This window comes from Chiloscyllium punctatum, chromosome 15 (genome assembly GCF_047496795.1).
Source record: "Chiloscyllium punctatum isolate Juve2018m chromosome 15, sChiPun1.3, whole genome shotgun sequence".
In the NCBI taxonomy this organism is placed as follows: domain Eukaryota; kingdom Metazoa; phylum Chordata; class Chondrichthyes; order Orectolobiformes; family Hemiscylliidae; genus Chiloscyllium; species Chiloscyllium punctatum.
The window spans coordinates 9,379,065-9,389,773 of NC_092753.1; positions in this window are offsets into that span (position 1 = coordinate 9,379,065).

The following is a 10,709-nucleotide window of genomic DNA, read 5'->3' on the forward strand; positions in this document are numbered from 1 at the left end:
GCAAATGGACTTGTTAACAAAAGGCAGCATGGTTTGGTGTGGGGGAGGTCGTGCCTCACTAACTTGATCGAGGTGATGAAGATGATGGAGGGAAAAGTGATTGATGTTGTCTACATGGATTTTAGTAAAGCCTTTGACAAGGTCCCTCATGGCAGACTGGCACAAAAGGTATCAAGGGGGAGCTGGCAAGATGGATACAGAACTGGCTTTGTCATGGGAGGCAGAGGGGAGCAGTGCAAGGGTGCTTTTCGGAATTGGAGGGCTGTGACTAGTGGTGTTCCAGTGACTAGTGGGATCAGGACCTCTGTTTGTGATCTACATGATTTTGGAGGGAAACGTAACTGGTCTAATTAGTACGTTTGCAGATGATACAAAGATTGGTAGAGTTACGGATAGTGAGGAGCATTGTCAGAGGATACAGCAGGATATAGATCAGCTGGAGCCATGGGCAGAAAAATGGCAGATGGAGTTTAATCCAAATAAATGTAAGGTGACGCATTTTGGAAGGTCAAACACAGGTGGAAATTATACAATGACTGGCAGAACCCTTAGGAGTGTTGATAGGCAAAGGGATCTGGGTGCACAGGTCCACAGATCACTGAAGGTGGAAGCACAATTAGATAAGGTAGTAAAGAAGGCCTATGGCATGTTTGCCTTTATTGGGAAGGGTATTGCATATAAGGTTAGACAAGTTATGCAGCAGCTTTATAGAACTTCAGTTAGGCCACAATTAGAATATTGCGTACAGTTCTGGTCACCACACTACCAGAAGGATGTGCATGGTTTGGCGAGGGTACAGAAAAGATTTACCAGGATGTTGCCCAGTTGGGAGGATTTTAGCTTTGAAGGAAGGATGGATAGACTGGGTTCGTTTTCATTGGAACGCAGGAGATTGAGGGGTGACCTAATACAAGTTCATAAGATTGTGAATGGCAAGGATAGAATGGAAAGTATGAGTTTTTTTTCCCAGGGTGGAGGGGTCAATTACTAGGGGATATAGTTCAACATGCGAGGAGGGAAGTTTAAAAAGAGATGTGTGAGGCAAGTTGTTCACACAAAGGGTGGTGAGTGTCTGGAAGGTGTTGTTAGAAGTGGTGGTGGAAGCAGACACAATAGCAGCATTCAAGAAGCACCTGGACAAAGACAGGAATAGGAAGGGAATAGGGCGGGCAGAGTCGGAGTCCTGGAATGCTTTTAAGGCAGAGCTAGGTAGATTCTTGATGACAAGGGGGTAATTGGTTACAGGAGAAAGTGAGGACTGCAAATGCTGGAGATCAGAGTGTGTGGTGCACAGCAAGTTAGGCAGCATCAGAGGAGCTAGAGAATCGACGTTTTGGCATAAGCCCTTCATCAGGAATTGGTTACAGCAATATAACCAATGTTTCAAGCCTGCTCCACCATTCAATATGATCATGGCTGATCATCCACTCAGTACCCTGTTCTTGCCTTCTCGACATATCTTTTGATTTTCTTAGTGTAAGAACTGATATCTACATGTTTCTTGAACATCTTCAACTTTTTGGCCTCAACAGTTTTCTTTGGCAGAGTATTCTACAGGCTGAAGAAAGGCCTACCCCATATCCTTAAGCTGTGACACCAATTCTGGACTTCTCAGTGATTGGGAACTTCCTCCCTACGTTTATCCTGTCTATTCCTGTTAAAATTGTATAGGTTCCTATGAGATCTGCCCCTCATTCTTCTAAGCTGTAGTGAACATAGTCCTGGCCAATCTAGTCTTTCTTCATATATCAGGCGCACCATCCCAGTAATGCTCAACCTTCATTGCATTCCTTCCATGGGCAGAACATTCTTCCTCAGATAAGGAGACCAAAACTGCAGACGATAGTCCAGATGTAATCTTACCAATACCCTGTACAGTTGCAGTAAGACATCCCTGCTCCTGTATTTGAACTCATTCACTATGCAGGCCACCTACTGCACCTGCACGCTTACTTTTAATGACTGGAGTGCAAGGACATGCAGGTATCGTTGCACCTTCCCTTATCCCAATCTATTGCCAAATAATAATCTGCCTGCCTGCTTTTGCTATCAAAGTGGATAACTTCATGTTTATTCACTTTATATTGCATCTGCCATGTACTTGCCCATTTACTCAACTTGTCCCAACCACAATGAAGCTTTTCTGCAACCTCCTCGTAGCATACCTCCCACCCTGCTTTGTCTCATCTGCAAACCTAGAGATTTGATATGCTGGTTCCTCATCCAAATCACTAACGTATATTGTAAATGCTGAACTCCAAGCACTAATCCACTTTGGTATCTCACCAATCACATTTATTTCTAATTGTTATTTCCTGTCTATCAACTAGTTCTCAATCCATTTCAGGATTTCCAATCCCATGCACTTTAATTTTGCATATTAATCTCTTATGTGGGACCTTATCAAAAGCCCTCTAAAAATCCCAGTAAATCACAACCACTGGCTCCCCCTTTTCACTCTGCTAATTACATCCTCAAAACACTGCAGCAGATTTGTCAAGCATGACTTCCCCTTTGGAAAACCATGCTGACACAGTCCTATCTTGTCACTCCCTTTCAAGTGTTCTGCTATTGCATCTTTTATATAGGATTTTTCCCACCATTGATATCAAGCTAACCAAGCTAACTCAATGGTTTCTCTCTGCTCCCTTCCTAAATAAGGGAATTATGTTTGCTATAGTCCAATCCATAGGAATTGTTCCAGAGTTTGTAGAGTTTTGGAAAATTATCATCTCTAATTTCTAGGGCCTCTTCGTTAGGTATTCGGGGAACATTATCCCTAGGGATTTATCTGCCTTTGATTCCTTATTTTCCTCAACACCACTTCCCTCTAAGCCCTCTGCATACTTCTGGCATGTGATTTCCATTGTGAAGATGGAACTAAAGCATGTATTTAATTGGTCAGCCATCTCTTTGTTCCCCATTATATATTTCCCTGTTTCTGTCTGTAGGGGTCCTTTATTCATCTTTACTAATCTTTTCTCTTCACATACCTCTAGAAGCTTTTGATATCATTTTATATATTCCCTTCACACTTACTTTCATATTTTATTCTCCCCCTCTTAATCAATCTCTTTGCCTCCCTTTGCTGGAAGCTAAGCTATTCCTAATCCTCAGATATGCTGCTGTTTGACCAAATTGTGTGCCTCTTCCTTGGATTTAATGCTATCCATCATTTCCCTTTGTTGCCATTGTCTGACTAAGTTTCCCATTGTGTTTTTATGTCAAACTGGGATGAATAACTTGTTGAACAAGCAGAAAACTAGGCACTAGGATATATGACCACCAACTAGTCACAAAAAGACATGACCCACTATCACTAGTATCCTTACATACAGATGAGGAAGGACACGACTTTGACTGGGACAACACATCCATCCTAGGACAAGCCAAACAGAGATACGCACGATAATTCCTAGAAGCATGACACTCCAACCGGAACTCTATCAACAAACACATCGAAAAGGTTTTTCAATAATATTTTTTTTAAAAAAACATCGATTTGGACGCCATCTACCACCCTCTGAGAAAAAGAACAGGAAATTACATCACCAACCCAACAAAACATAAATAGAAAGTGGGACATAACTCCAGCGCTTCACCAGAGGCTCACTGAAGATGTTACCTAGTGTGGTGACGAAATGTCTGAAAATGAACCTTCCAGCTCAGCGAGCAAACCTACTTTCAGAACCTCAACCAGAGCCACAAATCTTCTCAAAACTTGCTGTTCTCTCCCAATGAGCACTCTTTATTTCCTAACCTTTTATTTTCAAGCTGCTTAAACATTCTGCAGTCACTTATTTGCTGAAAGATTCTGTGATCATAGTTTCCTTCTTTGCTGTGCATTTCTGTGTGTCCACAAGCAGCAACCAATTTAATCCCACATTTCAGCTGCTGGTCTGTAGCCTTGTTAGACCTGTACAGTCATAGAGATGTACAGCATGGAAACAGACCCTTCAGTCCAACTCATCCATGCTGACCAGATATCCCAACCTAATCTAGTTCCACCTGCCAGCACCTGGCCCAAATCCCTCCAAACCCTTCCTATTCATATACCCATCCAGATGTCTTTTACATGTTGCAATTGTACCAGCCTCCACCACTTCCTCTGGCAGCTCATTCCATACACGTATCATCATCTGCATGAAAAGGTTGCCCCTTAGGTCTCTTTTATATCTTGCCCCTCTCCCCCTAAACCTATGCCCTCTAGTTCTGGAACCCCCAAATCCAGGGAAAAGTATTTGTCTATTTATCCTATCCATGCCCCTCATGATTTTATAAACCTCTACAAGGTTACTCCTCAGCCTCCAACGCTCCTGGGAAAACAGCCTTAGCCTATTCTCAAATAGCTCAAATCCTCCAACCCTGGCAACATCCTTGTAAATCCTTTCTGAACGCTTTCAAGTTTCACAACATCTTTCTGATAGAAAGGAGACCAGAATTGCACACAACACTCCAACAGTGGCCTAACCAATGTCCTGTACAGCCGCAACATGACCTACAGGAGTCATCTGCAAACTTACTAACTACACCTCTTATGCTAACATCCAAAATATTTATATAAATGACAAAAAGTAGAGGACCCAGCACCGATCCTTGTGGCACTTCACTGGTCGCAGGCCTCCAGTCTGAAAAACAACCCTCCACCACCACCCTCTATCTTCTACCTTTGAGCCAGTTCTGTATCCAAATGGCTAGTTCTCCCTGTATTCCATGGGATCTAACATTGCTGACCAGTGTCCCATGGGGAACCTCGTTGAATGCCTTACTGAAGTCCACATAGATCACATCTACGGCTCTGCCCTCATCAATCCTCTTTCGTTACTTCATCAAAAAACTCAATCAAGTTTGTGAGACATGATTTTTCATGCACAAAACTTATCATTATTAAAAAAACTTGATTAAGTTACGTTATGAGGGCTTCTGGCTTTATAATTCTTAAAGGCAGAGAATTCCAGATCATCTTCATTTTTGAGTGAAAGCACTACCATTTGAAACCACTTAAAATTTCTTACACTAAATCTATGCCCTGATTATGGACCCATTAACCAGAAGGAAAAGAGCTTTTTATTGAGTTTATCTAGTCCCTTCATAATTTTACACATTTATATCAAGTCTACCCTCAGTCCTTTCCGAATGCCATTAGCCAATCCAATCTTTCTTCAAAAATTCTTCAGTTCGGGCAACTTTCTCATAAATCTCTTCTGTATCCTCTTCTATGCAATCATATCTTTCCTATAACTTGCTGTCCAGAACTGCCAAACAGCAGATTTGGCCCAACTAGTGGTTCTCTTTTGTTCGACTCACTTGTTAGACATAAGCATCATTGGCTATCACCCTAGTTGCCCTTAATAAGGTGATGGTGAACTGTCTTCTTGAACTGCTGCCGTCCACATGTTGTACATTACCCAAAATGCCCAGGAAGGAGGGAATTCTGGGATTTTGACCCAGCGACAGTGAAGAAATAGCAATATATTTTCAAGTCAGGATGGTGAGTGAAATGGAGGGGAACTTGCAGGGGGTGATGTTCTCATATATCTGCTACCCTTGTCTTTCAAAATGAAAGTGGTCATGAGATTGGAAGAGCCTAAGGATCATTGGTGAATTTCTGCAGTGCATCTTATAGATAGTACACACTGCTGCTACTGAGCATCAGTGGTGGAGGGAGTGGATGTTTGTGGATGTGGTTCCAATCAAGCAGGCGGCTTTATCCTGGATGGTATCAAGTTTCGTGAGAGTTGTTGGAGCTGCACCGATCCTGGCAACTGGGGAGTATTATATCACAGTCCTGACCTGTGCCTTGTAGATGATGGACAGGTTTTAGGGGAGTCAGGAGGTGAGTTACTCACAGCAATATTCCCACCCTCTGACCTGCTCTTGTAGCTACTGTGAGAAAGTGAGGCCTGCAGATGCTGGAGAGTCAGAGTTGAAAAGTGTGGCACTGGAAATACACAGCAGGTCAGGCAGCATCCGTGGAACAGGAGAATCAAGATTTTGGGCATAACCCCTTCATCAGGAATGTGAAGGGCGAAGAGGGCTGAGAGATAAATTGGGGGGGGAGGTGGGGGGAAAGTAGCTGGGAAGGCGATAGGTGGATGCACCAAGGGGTAATTGTGATAGGTCAGTGGGGAGGATGGAGCGGATGCACGTGAAGGAAGATGGACAGGTCAAGAGGGTGGTATTGAGTTGCAGGGTTGGATCTAGGATGAGGTGGGGGTAGAGGAGGTTTGGAAATTGGTGAATTCGATGATGATACCATGTGTTTGATGGGTGTTAGGCAGAAGATGAAGCTTTCTTCCTCCAGTTGTCAGGTGGCTTGGATTCAGCAGTGGAGATGGCCCAGCACTTGCTTGTCCTTGGGGTAGTGTGAGGGGGGAATTGAAGTGGTCGGCCACAGGGCAATGAGTTGTTAGGTATATGTGTCCCTGAAACACACTAAACAGACACAGTAGATGAGGTGGGTGGATGTGCAGGAAAATCGCTGTTGGATGTGAAAGGTTCCTTTGGGTCCTTGGACGGAGGTGTGGGCACAAGTTTTACACCTCTTGTAGGAGCAAGAGAAGGTGCCGGGAGTGGAGGGTGCGTTGGTGGGGAGGGCGTAAACGAGGGAGTTATGGAGGGAATTGTCTCTGTGGAACACAGATAGGGGTGGGGAGAGAAATAGATCTGGTGGTGGGATCTGATTATAGGTGGCAGTACATAGCTACTGTGTTTTTGTGGCTAGTCCAGTTGAGTTTCTGATCCATGGTAACACCAAGGATTTTAATAGTGGGGGATTCAGTGGTGGTAACACCATTTAATGTCAAGGGATGGTGGTTAGATTGTCTTTTATTGGAGATGGTCATAGCCTGGCATTTGTGTGGCGTGAATGTTACTTGCCACTTTTCAGCCCGAGTTTGGATATTGTCCAGATCTTATCGCATTTGAATTGCTTCAGTATCTGGAGGAGTCATGAATGGTGCTGAACATTGTGCAATCATCGGCAAACATCCCCACTCCTGAACCTTATGATGGAGGGAAGGTCATTGAAGAAGCAGCTGAAAATGGTTGGGTCTAGGGTACTATCCTGAGGAATGCCTGCAGAGATATCCTGGAGCTGAGGTGACTGACCTCCTACAACTGTAACCATTTTTCTGTGTGTCAGGTATGACTGGAGAGTTTACCCCCAATGCCTATTGATTCTAGTTTTGCTAAGGCTCCTCAATGTTAACTTCTGCCTCCCCTCTGGAATTCAGCTCTTTTGTCCATGTTTATAAGACTTGTAATGAGGTCAGGAGCTCATTACAGAGCCCAAACTTGGCATCAGTGAGTAGGTTGTTCCTTAGCAGGTACTGCTTGATAGCACTGTTGGTGATACCTTCCATTACTTTATTGATGATCGAGAATAGATTGATGTGGCAGTATTTGGCTGGTTTAACCTTTTCTATGTACAAGACCTACCTGGACAATTTTCCACATTGTAGGGTAGATGCCAAACCAACAGCTTGGCTAGGGCAGCATCACATTCTGGAATCATATAATGCTTACAATGCAGACAGAAGCCTTGTAGGCCAGAACAGGTGAGGGTGGCAGATTTCCTTCCCTGAAGGATATTAGTGAGCCAGGTGGGTTTTCATGCTCATCAGTAGATTCTTAATTCCAGATTTTCTAAAATCTGAATTCCAGTTCCACCATCTGAATTCAAATCTGGGTCCCCAGAATATTTGCTACATTTCTGGATGAGTATTCTAGTGGTAATACCACTAGGCCATCGCCTCCGCAATATACAATTCCAGAATAACTCCCAAGTCTAGTTAGTATGATGTTTTGAGCACCCTTGTTCCCCTAGACCCCTCAGTATCCTATCCTATATTGTGCATTCCTTTGCCTTGTTTGCTTGTATATCCCATTATTCATTTAGCTGCCAGTGAAAATTCAGGTGCATCTGAGGACATTCAGGGAAGCAGTCCACCACAATGTATACAATGGTCACAACACAGAAGGTCATTGGGCCTGTAATGTCTGTGCTGACATATCACAAGCATTCAGAAGCTTGGTACTGTCAGTGACAGTTTTCACTGCAACACTGAGCTTCCAGCTCCTTCAAGAGGACAGCATTATCATTCGAAAAGCATAACGTTCTGAAGAAAGGTCATCAGGATGAAACATTAACCCTGTTTCTCTCTCCATAGGTGCTTCTTGACCTGCTGAATATTTTCTGCATTTTCGTTCTCTGTAACAATATCCGTGAATTGGCAATGCACAGATACATCAGGTAGGTCACCAACTGGTTTCTTAACAGGGAAAGTACATTCTTCATGTTACTCATTGAAAAGTGCTTAATCCGAGCATTTTCCCAATCTCCAGCGTATTGGTAATACTATCCACATGGTTCATTCTATACACTTGCGTTGACCTTCACAATCAGCAAATTCCCCCAGTGTTTGGATGGTCATTGGCCAATTCTCTTTGCCATTGAGAAGGTGGTGGTGAGCTGCTTTCTTGAATCACTGGTCTGAGAGATGTACAGCGCCCCAGGATTTTGACTCAGTGACAGTGAAGGAACACAGCTCCAAGTCAGGATGGTGTATGTGGCTCAGAGGGAACTTGCCTGAGGTGGTGTTTGTTTCAGGGTTTGAGGCCTTTGTTTTTGCAAAGGTCATAGGATTGGAAGGTGACTTGACTTAAATGCTGGTATCTTAGCTCATTTAATACCAAATCTCAATTACCATTATGCCTGAAAAAAAAACAGCTTCCTAAAGTGTAACAGTTAATCCCCAAGTTCCCTAACTAGCAACTGATCCTTGCAGACAGTAACCTGGTTGTCAATAAAATTTCCTTTTTCCTGTACTTAGATTCATAATTCCCTCAGTCTTTGATCCTTAATATTAAAAGTTACTACAACACTTCAATATTTGATGCCTTTTGAACTCATACCTATTAATTTTACCTCTAAAAATAATGCTACTTCGATCAACTGTAGTGACTGAATTTCAAAAACATTTCATTAATTGAGGACTGGTTTGGAATGCCTCAGGGTTATGAAAAATGCAAAATAAAGGTATTACATTTGTATACTATAATCCTCTACATTTGTTTCTGGAACTAACTTGATTTGAGTAAAAACTGTGAGCAGCTTATTAAGACAGCAGTCAGACAAACAAACATATGTACAGTTCAAAGCCCACAATACTTCCTTGTAATTATGGTTCATCGCTTGCTTCTGATCCCTCAGTCGGTTCAGCTTAGACACTCGACTTAACTTTTTATTTTGGATATTGATTCTGCCAAATACTTGGCTTATTCACTCGAACCCTGAATCAGGCATCCATAGGCTAAATTGTAACTTTTCAAACAGGGGTTGTCTGAATAAATTGTCAAATGAGTGATCTGGTGGTGGGATATCATAAAATAAGTTGTGTCTAAATTCAAAGGAATCAATGAAGTCTGAATTAGAGTGAGATGGAAGAGAGAGGTAACTGCTGACAGAAGAGGTAGAAAATGGCAACAAAATGTATTAATGAGTAAATCAGGCTCACACGAGATGTTGCACCTCAATATCAACATGCACAATTCAACTACTGCACAATGTGCATACCTTGCTGAGGCTATTGTCGAAAATTGCAATGGGGGTGGTTTCAATGGGTTCATATGTTGCACTTTAATTTCTGTTCTAAAAACAAAGAAGTTCACGTCACAGTTCCAACATATCTTGCTGGATTAACTATTTTCAATGGTGTAGAGTTGAATTGTTCAGTCAGTCTTCAAATTAGCTGACCTGCAAAGAGACCTTCCAACCTTGTAATGGGTACTTGCAAGCTTGTCACACACTGTGGAATTCATTGCCTCAAAACAAGGGCCATATATGGCTTCAGTGGTACAGAATGTCCCTCAGGCTCCTTTCCAGCCATCCTTTCCAAGTCTTACTCCCCTCAAATAACTGTTTATCCCATGTGTTGTTCTGGTTTTAATCTGCAGATTGTCTAAACAAATTACTCTGACCAAAGGATCCTGTTGCTTACTACTTTTGGCGGATTAAACTTTCTGGCCATTGCCCAGAGTTAACAATTGTTAAATTGTAAATACTTTGCAAATCTCTTTCAAACTTCAAGCTATCTTGGTCTTCGTAGTTGTACAACTTGGTTTCACTATTTAGAAATCTCATAACATTTTCTCAAAGAATTACTTTTAAAAATAAGTATGATGGTCACAGGTGACGTTGGAGGCAACTGACCAGATTACTTTTGATCCATTGCCCCTTACTGAAAAATAAATGACAAGAGGGAAGGATGTTTAAAATGCAAAATACACAAGATAGTTAAAATATGGTCAGTCAGGGTCAGTCCTAAGTGGGGTGGAAGGAACAGCATATTTTTAATGTAGCACCTTTAATATAGTAAACCATTCCACAATGCTTCACAGGAATATTGTCAAACAAACCTTGACACTGAGACATGAGGTGGTATTTGGACAGTTGAAGAAAAGCTTAGTCATGGAGGAGGGTTTTAAGGGGCAATGGTAAAAGAGAGGAGAGGGGCTGGGAGATTTACAGAATAATTCCAAAGTTTAGGACCAGGACAGCATAGGCGTAGTGTCGATGATGGATTAATCAAAATCAGGAATACTCAAGAAGCCAGAATTAGAAAAATGCAGACATCACCATCAGCATGTCTGGCGTTAATGAATCCAGTCCCTGCATCCACCTCTCCACACCCCTATTACTCCATGCC